Source organism: Coenobita brevimanus, chromosome 70 (assembly GCF_032717465.1).
Source record: "Coenobita brevimanus isolate Jiangsu-jjx chromosome 70, ASM3271746v2, whole genome shotgun sequence".
NCBI classification, from domain to species: domain Eukaryota; kingdom Metazoa; phylum Arthropoda; class Malacostraca; order Decapoda; family Coenobitidae; genus Coenobita; species Coenobita brevimanus.
This window is the reverse complement of record NC_137023.1, coordinates 21,166,733-21,176,623: the sequence shown is the minus strand read 5'-3', so window position 1 is coordinate 21,176,623 and position 9,891 is coordinate 21,166,733.

The following is a 9,891-nucleotide window of genomic DNA, read 5'->3' as shown; positions in this document are numbered from 1 at the left end:
AACTAAGTGCTAAAAAGGACTGGTTCGCGGAGATCAAAGTACGTCACAGTATAACCAAACAGAATTAACCATTAAAGATGATGATGTCTTGCCAGGAGTAACTGTTCCACCACCAGAGGATTTTAGCAATCACAGGAAAGAAAGATTGCTATGTGAAGAAATCAGGCTATAAGTTCCTCTGTCAAATATGTCATTTTTATTTTATTCACATTGCCATTACGTGAATTAAAAAGACATTATAATTCATCTCTTGTATGAAAGGAACTCAGCAAACACAGTAGCAGGAATATAACAGAAACTGATCAGTCCTGCGTAGGTTAATCTTCTAGTGGTAGAAGCCTTTTCCAGCATGAGTAAAATCGTCCAGATGTAGTATCGAGAGAGAGAGAGAGGGAGAGAGAGTGGGAGATCCCTTAAGTCGTGTAAACAAGGACAAAATACTAAAAACAGCTCGTGTTCACAGACTGCTCAATGTTTTCACTACGTGACTGATACACAAAGGCTGACAAGATATCCAGTGAGAAGTCATCAGTCATTGGTATCGGCGGTGGCGTTGTTGTCTCTGGCGGTACTCGCACGCGTTGGTCTATGCGGAGAAAATCCATTGCTGCCCATCTGTGTATCAGGAACACATGTAACACCATCATTACCTTTGCCTGTGTGACTAGTGTCATGAATATCTCTTCAGCATTTGTATATCAGTAATTATCATGGACATCATTGAACACCTGCGTTCAGCATTTTACTCAATGATTACAGACTTATGGGCCCTCTACACACACATATATCATCATCACCATCAGCCGTTGAGTGTCTACTCCAGGACCAGCCTATCCCGACCGAAGTGGGGACAATACAGGCTCTGTATCTCTACCAAGTGGTTTAGGCTGTCTGGTAGAGACTGTATGTAAGGTGAGAAGTGCTTGTGAGTGTGACTGTAATGTTGGAGTGGCTTTGGATGTGTGTGTAGTCTGTGAACCAGGTGTAATCGGCCCGCCTTGAGCCGATTGGATGCAAGCATACTAGTATGCGACACTGGTTCAACCACAGCACCCCTTGTGTCCGCCAAAGCAGTGCGTGGCCAGAAGAACGCTCCCAAAGTTTATTACCCTGGCGGGGCGCGAACCCTCGTTCTTCAGTGTACGATAATCCACACTTTACCACTGTACCACAGAGGCTCCATATATATATATATATTTGAGAGAGAGAGAGAGAGAGTTAAATATATATAGATATATATATATGTATATATATATATATATATATATATATATATATATATATACATTTGAGAGAGAGAGAGAGTTAAATATAATCAGTTCAGTGACGAGAAGACGATAAAGGGAGAAGGAATAAGAAAAGATGATAATATGAAAGAATGCACATCGTAGTAAAAAAAAAAAAAAAATGGTGTTTGAGTGGGAATAAGTATTTCAGTTTGGAGGGAAAACATGTAAGAAAGAAAAAAAAAAGGAAAGAGGGAATAACATAATTGAAGGAGAATATGTGAAAAAAAGAAAAATATTATGGAGAAGCCAGTTCATTACTTCCGCGAGGTTCCCTATAGGCCTAGATCCTAAGAGGTCTCTGCGTTTGACTATCCTGGATCAGAATATTAATTTAGACCTATCAAACTATTCCAAGTCCCTGGCGACGTTTGGAGAAAATAAATAAATATAAATAAAGACTCCTTCTGCCTCTGGGACTGAAATCAAGGAGGCTCAGACTGCGAATCCCTCCAGCCCAAGAGGGAGATTGAGGGAAAATGAAAAATATGCAAAGAAATGAAGAAAAAGTATAGGTGTTAATGGGAAAGCATGACATGGAAGGATAAGATATAGGAAAGAGCTTGGGGCTGAAGCAAAAGGAGAATTTAAAAAAAGAATATTGGCCGGGAAAGAGAAAATTAGTAAGTGGGTAATGAACGACGAAGCTGCTAATATACATAAACGGAGATATCGTGCTAGAAGGTGGCGAAGGAGAAAGCTCGTATCGATTTCAAGGGGGCTTTACTCCTCCCCCTAAAATGCAACAAATAGAAATCGTATAAAGCCAGGTTCCCAAGGGCATTGTTCGGTGAATAGGGACAAGGAGGAAACAAACAGTCCACCAGTATGACCGGTCCGAGAATCTTGCTGTTGCTCGCCCCCAGAGGAGGAGTGTAAGATGGATAGATAATGAGGCAGAGATGGAGGAGGAAATGAAGAGAAGGGAGACTGAAGTGTGATTAAGGTATATGAGAAATAGTGATCATAACAGAGAGAGAGAGAGAGAGAGTTCAATAAATGAGAGAAGAGAAAGAATTATACTTAGTGGAGAGAAAATGCTTTCGATTAAGAGGAGACGAAATGACAGAATTAAGATAAAGAATTAAGAATGTCAGAAACAAAGGAAGTACAATACGAAGAGAACAATGACTAAGAAGAACGATTTGAATAAACAAAAAAAAAAAGACAAACGTTTAGGACAGGAAGAGGGGAATAAGACGATAAATATTACTGATTTAAGGAGAGAAAGGAATGAGGAGAATAAAAATAAGTCGACAATAAAGTGGCCGTGATAAGAAGAGAAGAAAGAGATGAAAAAGTCTGAGTTGCATAAGCGGGAAAAAGAATAACAATAATTATATGATAATGAATGTGGGGTAAGAAGCGAACAATGAAGAGAGAAAGACCTGATTAACGATGCAAAGCCTCTGGGCTACGAGTAGGAGAATGAGACGAAAAAGAATAAACTGAAAACAAAGGACGAGAGAAAAAAATGAATAAGGATACGGTAATTATGGTGGTATAAGAACAGAATAATGGGGAGAAGAGGAAAGGCCTGAATAATATAATTTCTGTAACTCTACCATAGGCTGCCCTAAATAGTTTTCTGTAATGTTTTTAATTAAAACCTTTTCAGGCTTCTCTCCGGAGACTAGCCGCGTCTAACCCACTCCTTGCGAGCTGTGGAGTGAGAAAAATATACGGAAAGCAAAGAGGCTGGCATAAGAGGAGAAGAATGAGAAGAAAAAATGAGTGAGATTAAAAAAGGGAAGAGCTGATGGAAACGGTGAAAGACAATACAATTTTACTCTACTCAAGGTGAATGGATCCGAGACTAGGCTAGTAGAGTCCAGACCATTTATGTGCAGATCACTAGCTTTATTCCCGTTGTGGCATAAAATGATGGAAACGCCTCCAGTCATCTCATGGGATGGAAACTATGGGAAGTCCGCCATTCACACCGGTGTAATCTGATCACACGACCACCAGGCGCTCGGAACAAGGAAAATGCATTTCATGTTCATAAAAATTGACGGTAGGATAAGAAGAGAAAAATAAGACGCAATAAAATGAGTAAAATGATAAAGAAAGAGAGAGGGATAATGAGGAGGACAGGAAACAAAAATGATTCTAGGACATGAAACAGAAGAGACACATAAGAGTAAATTGAATAGAGGGGAAGAAAACCAGTAAAATCATTCAGAAAGTGAAGAACCTGGGCTGAGAAAAGGAAAATAATATCAAAACTATGAATGAATAAGAAGGAAGAAGGAAAGAGGGTAATATAAGCAGAAGACAAGAAGCGGCGCCAAGGCTCAACATTTTAGTGTTGACGTATAAACACAACAGGAAATCTAATCAAAGATGTCACATATCAGATTTGGAGTAAACTAGGTGAAAATTGACGATTTTATGACCATCTGAAGTTTTATGCGCACCCCACCTGACACTGATCTCCCAGCTGCTAAATGGGGGGTGACCCCCTTGATGTAATGAGGCTTGATATAGGATGCAGATTTGAAAGATGCACCTTTGGGTTTTGGTTTCATGTCGATATGATGAATTTGAAAGACGTTATGGCGAAGATACGATTTTTTTTTTTACATTTTCCTTTTTACATTTTTTTGAGGCCTACAGCCTAGGCCTTGGCCAAATTTGGCCCAAAATTTAATCAGGTGATCAGAAGGTTATAGCCCATCATCCGTGTAATTACAGTAATATTGCACCAGTAGTTTTCGCGAAAAGTTGTTCACAGACAGTAAGATAAAACAAACAAACCGAGTGAAAACAATACCCGAGGGGACGGGTGAAAAGTCTAGAATATGAACGGTCTATTTACAAAAGAAGGAGCGGAAAGCATAAAAATAATATGCAAATAAAGAGCGTGGGCTAAGAAGAAGAAAGCCCTTAAGAGTCGTGACCAGATCAATGGCAAGAGAGCTGATGTTGTGGAAGGCAAGCACATGAAATTGAAAAGACGAGTTGCGGAGTTCTCGTCAGCATTTCCAGACGGCTTAGGGCGGCTCAGCAGCGAGGATTTGCTAGCAATATTTTTGAAAGGCTCCTTTTACTTTGATTAGAGGAGGAAGCTTGACGACATTATGATTGTTAGCAGCAGTAACGATGATAACAACAGTTGCAGCACCAGCACCAGCAGTAGTAGTAGTAATGGTAGTAGTAGTAGTAGTAGTGGTGGTGGTAGTAGTAATAGCAGTAGTAGTAGTAGCAGGTGTTGTTGTTGTTGTTGTCATTGTTGTTGTTGTTGTTGTTGTTGTTGTTGTTGTCGCAGAAGCAGCAGTAGCAGCTCTAGAAGTAGTAGTTTATGTTGTTGCTGTAGGCGTCGAAAGCCATGTAGGGACATGGCTCTACTAACTCAAATACGTCGCAGTCGAGGCCGATGTAATATGAAAGAGGAACTGAAGAATGAGATGCGAAAATTTATATATAAAAACATTTAGTCTGATTATTTTAACTAGCAACTGCATCACGCCCTTGAACTTAATGTTGAGATGTCATGCTGGAACCTTGTCAATACATGATTTTCAGTTCTAGCTTTTTCACCATCAACATATTCATCACCTGTTTGTTGCACCACGGCAGCTATTCATTATTCCTCATGGTGACGTCAAGATTACAGTGAGGCAAAAAGATAAATACAATGAGGCGAGGAAGTTAGTCATCATCACAAAGAATCTTAAACAGATATTAATAGAAATGGCTTGTGTGGGGGTACATTAGAGGGTGCCCTTGAGGAAAAGTTATAATTTGTTTCATCTGCATTGTGAGACATTTTTTTTATTAAGTTTTAAACTGAATCCACGCCAAGACCACGCCAACTGACCTACAATGCCAATCATCACAAGGCGTCCAACCCCCGCCTTATCATACCATGCATCACCATCTCAGCCCATATTGACTAGTACTTTCCACCTACCCTACCATTCACATACTCCTCCCCCAGTGGAACTTCCGTTACCTACTCCGTTCCAATGATATGGCATCCGCTCCTACAACATCATCCTTCTTCACAAGATTTCTTATCGCTGTCCTAACCCACCATGCAATACCATCCCAGTTTGTCCCCCTCACTCTTCTCCTCCCATCCCACCCATATTGTGTTTCATTCCCCCCTCCCCTCATCCACAATTGACGCTGTGACTTACACCTTCCAAATGCCATTGCCACCGCTCAAAAATACGCATTATTAAAGTGAGTACTCGCTCTGTCCTCCATCACAGTCCATCCCACCCACTCCTTTCCACCCCATCTATCACTTAACGTGGATCATAAAATCCTACAAACATAACCCAGCTACACACCATGGTCCACCACCCACCACAACCCCACCCCAGTCTGACCCCTCCCCTCCACCCAACTTAACGCATTCTGCCCTGATGTGGTGATCACCATAGACATGACTGCTTTTACTGCCAGCAGACTGAAAGCAGCTATATTCTCACGGTCTACCTACTTTGTCGTTGCCAGTCACCCATCACCATCCCAGCACATGCCACATATTCCTCTCTGTTCAGCCTATGCATCCCTCAAAGACTTAAAAAACTTAAATTGAAAAAAATATATATTTCCATGCAGAGCTGGTTTTTTCTACTCATATAAATAATCATGATATGAAACAACCTACTCATATATTGCCCTCACCACCTTCAGTTTCCATCATGCTTACACCTCTCCGGCCAAGTGAACAATTGCTGCAGAGTCCATCACACCAGTTACTTGAACAAACTAGGGAAGAGGCTATGGCACTCCTAATTTTCAGACTAGGCCAATATCTCTGTCTGGGGTAAAAGAAATCTTGTTGTTTTCATGCATCAGAAAGTCAGTTCCTACCTCTTTCTACCTTCCAGAATCTTCCACAGATGTGTCCGTTTATATTCAACTATATACAACTAAATCTTGCAGCATTTATCAGCATTCTTTGTGTTTCATTCTAACGAGATTCATCAAGAAAAGATCACAATCCCACTCTTTCAAAATCTGCTTCGAAAAGATTAAGTGTGATTGGCAGATTCCGTGCCTTCTTTACCCTGGCATGGCTGTTGACTTTATACGTTTTTATTTTTCTTCGTCCCTGTGTGGATTACAGCTCTCATGTGTGGGGGGACTCCCCACATACAGGTCTTCTTAACAGGGAGGAGCAAAGGCTTTTCAATTCATTAACTCTTTTCTTAGTGACTCCCTTCAACCTCCCTCTCTTCGCCGTACTGTTGCGTCATCATCATCATCATCATCAATATTATTATTATTATTATTATTATTACTATTATTATTATAATTATTTGGTCACCATTTCAGTGGTCAATCCTCTACTGAACTGTCTGTTTCCACTCCTCCTCAATTACGACGAGCGCGTAGCTCCTGTCTGGTAGCAAACTCTTATCTCTTTCTATCCAACTTGCTAATATAAGAGTCAACCGATGTTCCTAGTCCTTCATGTATCCATCAGGTCATCTTTGGAACTGTCTTCCTCTCTCTTTGATTCTCTTTGCCTATGACCTCCAGTCTTTTAAAACAATGTGTTCAGGCATCTCGAAATGAGTGGATCTCTCTCTCTCTCTCTCTCTCTCTCTCTCTCTCTCTCTCTCTCTCTCTCTCTCTCTCTCTCTCTCTCTCTCTCTCTCTCTCTCTGTATATATATATATATATATATATATATATATATATATATATATATATATATAAATATATGTTGTTCAGAACTGGCATGAACAACATGAAAACCAAAAACACTTACTGGCTTACTTCAGGCTTAAGAGGGTTGGAATAAGTAGAATGAAAAACAGGATCAAAAGCTGATCTGACTTGATCTGACTGGGCGTGATTGGATGTGCAGATCCAGATTGCACGTAACTGAAGCTGAATGGCTGTGAACGGACATTAGCCGACCTGGCTGTATTGGAATTCATATAAAAGACCTGAATGAACCAAAATAATTCTAATAAACCTAACTGAACACGTGTGAAGGTAACTGGGCTTCAATGGTTACAAATAAACTTCAAATAAACTGACTCGGCCAGCATGGATGTCATGGGCCTGAATGGACGTAAATGGACCTGACTGGTTCTGAATGACCCTGAATGAAACTGAACTGATGGAACTAAGATGGACCTTGATTGCTCTGACCGGGCCACAGCATGGTTATTATGACCAGTTAATTAATGCAGCAGTGCCTGAAGTGGCCTGGACTAACTACTGTATTATTTGGCGTCTGATTTATTGGTGCAACAAAATACCGACTGTTGTTCTGACGGTTATGCTGGTAGGACGCAGATGTGCGGCCAGTGAACTACCTTGTTCACCCCTCAAAAACAGTGCAACAGTAGTTGCAGTTCTAGTACCACTACTATTACAAGCAGCAGCAATAGTACTGGTAGTAATACTTGTGGTGGTGGTGGTGGTGGTGGTGGTGGTGGTGGTGGTGGTAGTAGTAGTAGTACCGGTGGTGGTAGTAGTAGTAGTAGTAGTAGTATTTACTTTGCACCTGTAGCATCGTGATAATAATATATCACACTTGTATGGTTTTTCATTCTAAGGTAGGCAATATTCTATTTATAACGTACTTGACTGTCCCTCTGACCTAACGAGGCATCAAATGTCTCCTGGGCGGAAAGGGAAACGAAGGCGGCCTTTACGCGAGTAATCATCATCATCATCATCCGGACCTCCTTTCCCACCCAAGGGCAGGGTGAGAATTAGCAACATCCAGACAGCCCAAGTTTGTCCCATCCAATGGGCCACGTTTCCATTCACTCGTCATTCAAGCCCCCGGAATCCTTGGTCTATCTGATACGCCAAAAACTTTCACCACATTCTGTAGCTTCACATAAATGTATCCGATAGAGTCAGTCCGAACGCTGTCATGTTAAAAAGGGGTACCAAATCCCTGACCATGTGCTTCTTCTCACAACATTCATCCAGCCAGCTCGATCTCTTGTCAGTCCCCTAGCCACACCGACTTCCATACCGCTTTTCTTCACACACTCATCCACTATATTCCTCCACCTTCTCCTTGGCCTATCTCGCCTCCTCCCTCCTTCAAATTCGCTCAGATGCACTTTTTTCACCATTACTCGTATGTTGTTAGCCATTCTGTCCACATGACCATACAATCTCAGTACACTCTCTTAGATTCTGGTGTTCAGACTTCCTCACTCCGCATCTTTCACGAATCACATTATTTCGTGTCCTATCCACTCTCTGTACTCCACATACATTCTTCAGCAGTTCCATCTCCACTGCTCTCGTTCTTAGCTTTTCATTTTCATGCCACACCATAGCCTCACATCCATATGTTAAAGTTTACACTAATGCTCCTTCATGTAAGCCTCACGCAGCTGCAACACTCAAGCCTCTTTCTTATCAAGGCCTTCATAACACCAGCTACTTTCTTTCTTGTTTCACTCTACTTTCGACTTCTTTTGCACATTTTCCTCTCTTTTCTTTCACACTACTCAGGTATTTGAACTCTCTCACAGATTCAAGTCGTCTTCCATTCACTGTAATATCACACTGGGAGTCACCTTTCTCTCTATTATCGTCACTTTACTCTTTTCTACATTTACTCTTAAGGCACGACGCTCATAGACATCAGAAAACCCTGCACTAGTTTACCAAGCTCTCGCCCTGTACTTGCAAGTAGCACTGCATCATCAGGGTGCAGCAAATTCGAGATATTCCATCTATCACCATTCATTACCAACGCCATCCCACTCTCCATTAATTGTGTTTTTATTTCTCTCATCACCCCATCCATATATATATACTGAATAACCATGGGTACATCACACAACCTTGTCACACGCCCACACTGAAGGAGAACAATTCACTTAGTTGCCGATTTACCCTTACACATGCCTCACTACCATCATAAAAACTCTTGACGGCACCTAGCAGCTTACCATCTGCATCGTACATGCGCAAAACCTTCCACAATCCTACTCTGTCTGCTTTGTCGTATGCTTTTTCCAGATCCATAAATTCCATAAACACCTTATAATCCTTCTCACAAGCCTTCTCCAGTACCTGTCTCACTACAGATATATGATGTACACATCCTCTGCCACTTCTAAAGCCACCCTGTTCATCACTCACTAGGACTTCTGATATCTCTCTTATTTTTCTGTAATAATTCTTCCATATACCTTCCCTACTACACCCAATGAACATATGCCATGATCATTCTTGCAGTCACCTCGCTCATCTTTATTTTTGTACAGGAGTACAATCACAGCCTTTTCCCATTCTGCTGGCACACTTTCACTCATCCATGCCTTCATACATACCTCCGACAAGCACTTCATTCCGCTCTCTCCACTACACTTAATCATCTCTCTATACACCTCACCAACCTCAGCTGCTTTCTCGTTTTTCAGCCGCTTCACAGAGTTCTTCACCTGTGCGAGTGTCACGTTTCCTGGCACTGCATGCCTTCTCTGCACCCCCCCCCCCAAACCAATCATGTTTACAGTGGCTCTGCTCTCTCTATTTCCATTCATCAGGCTTTCAAAATATTCTTTCCATCTGGTCCTTACTTCACCCCTGTGGGTTAATAATCTACCACTTACACTTTCACATTTCTTTTCGCTGTCACTTCTATATTTCCGCA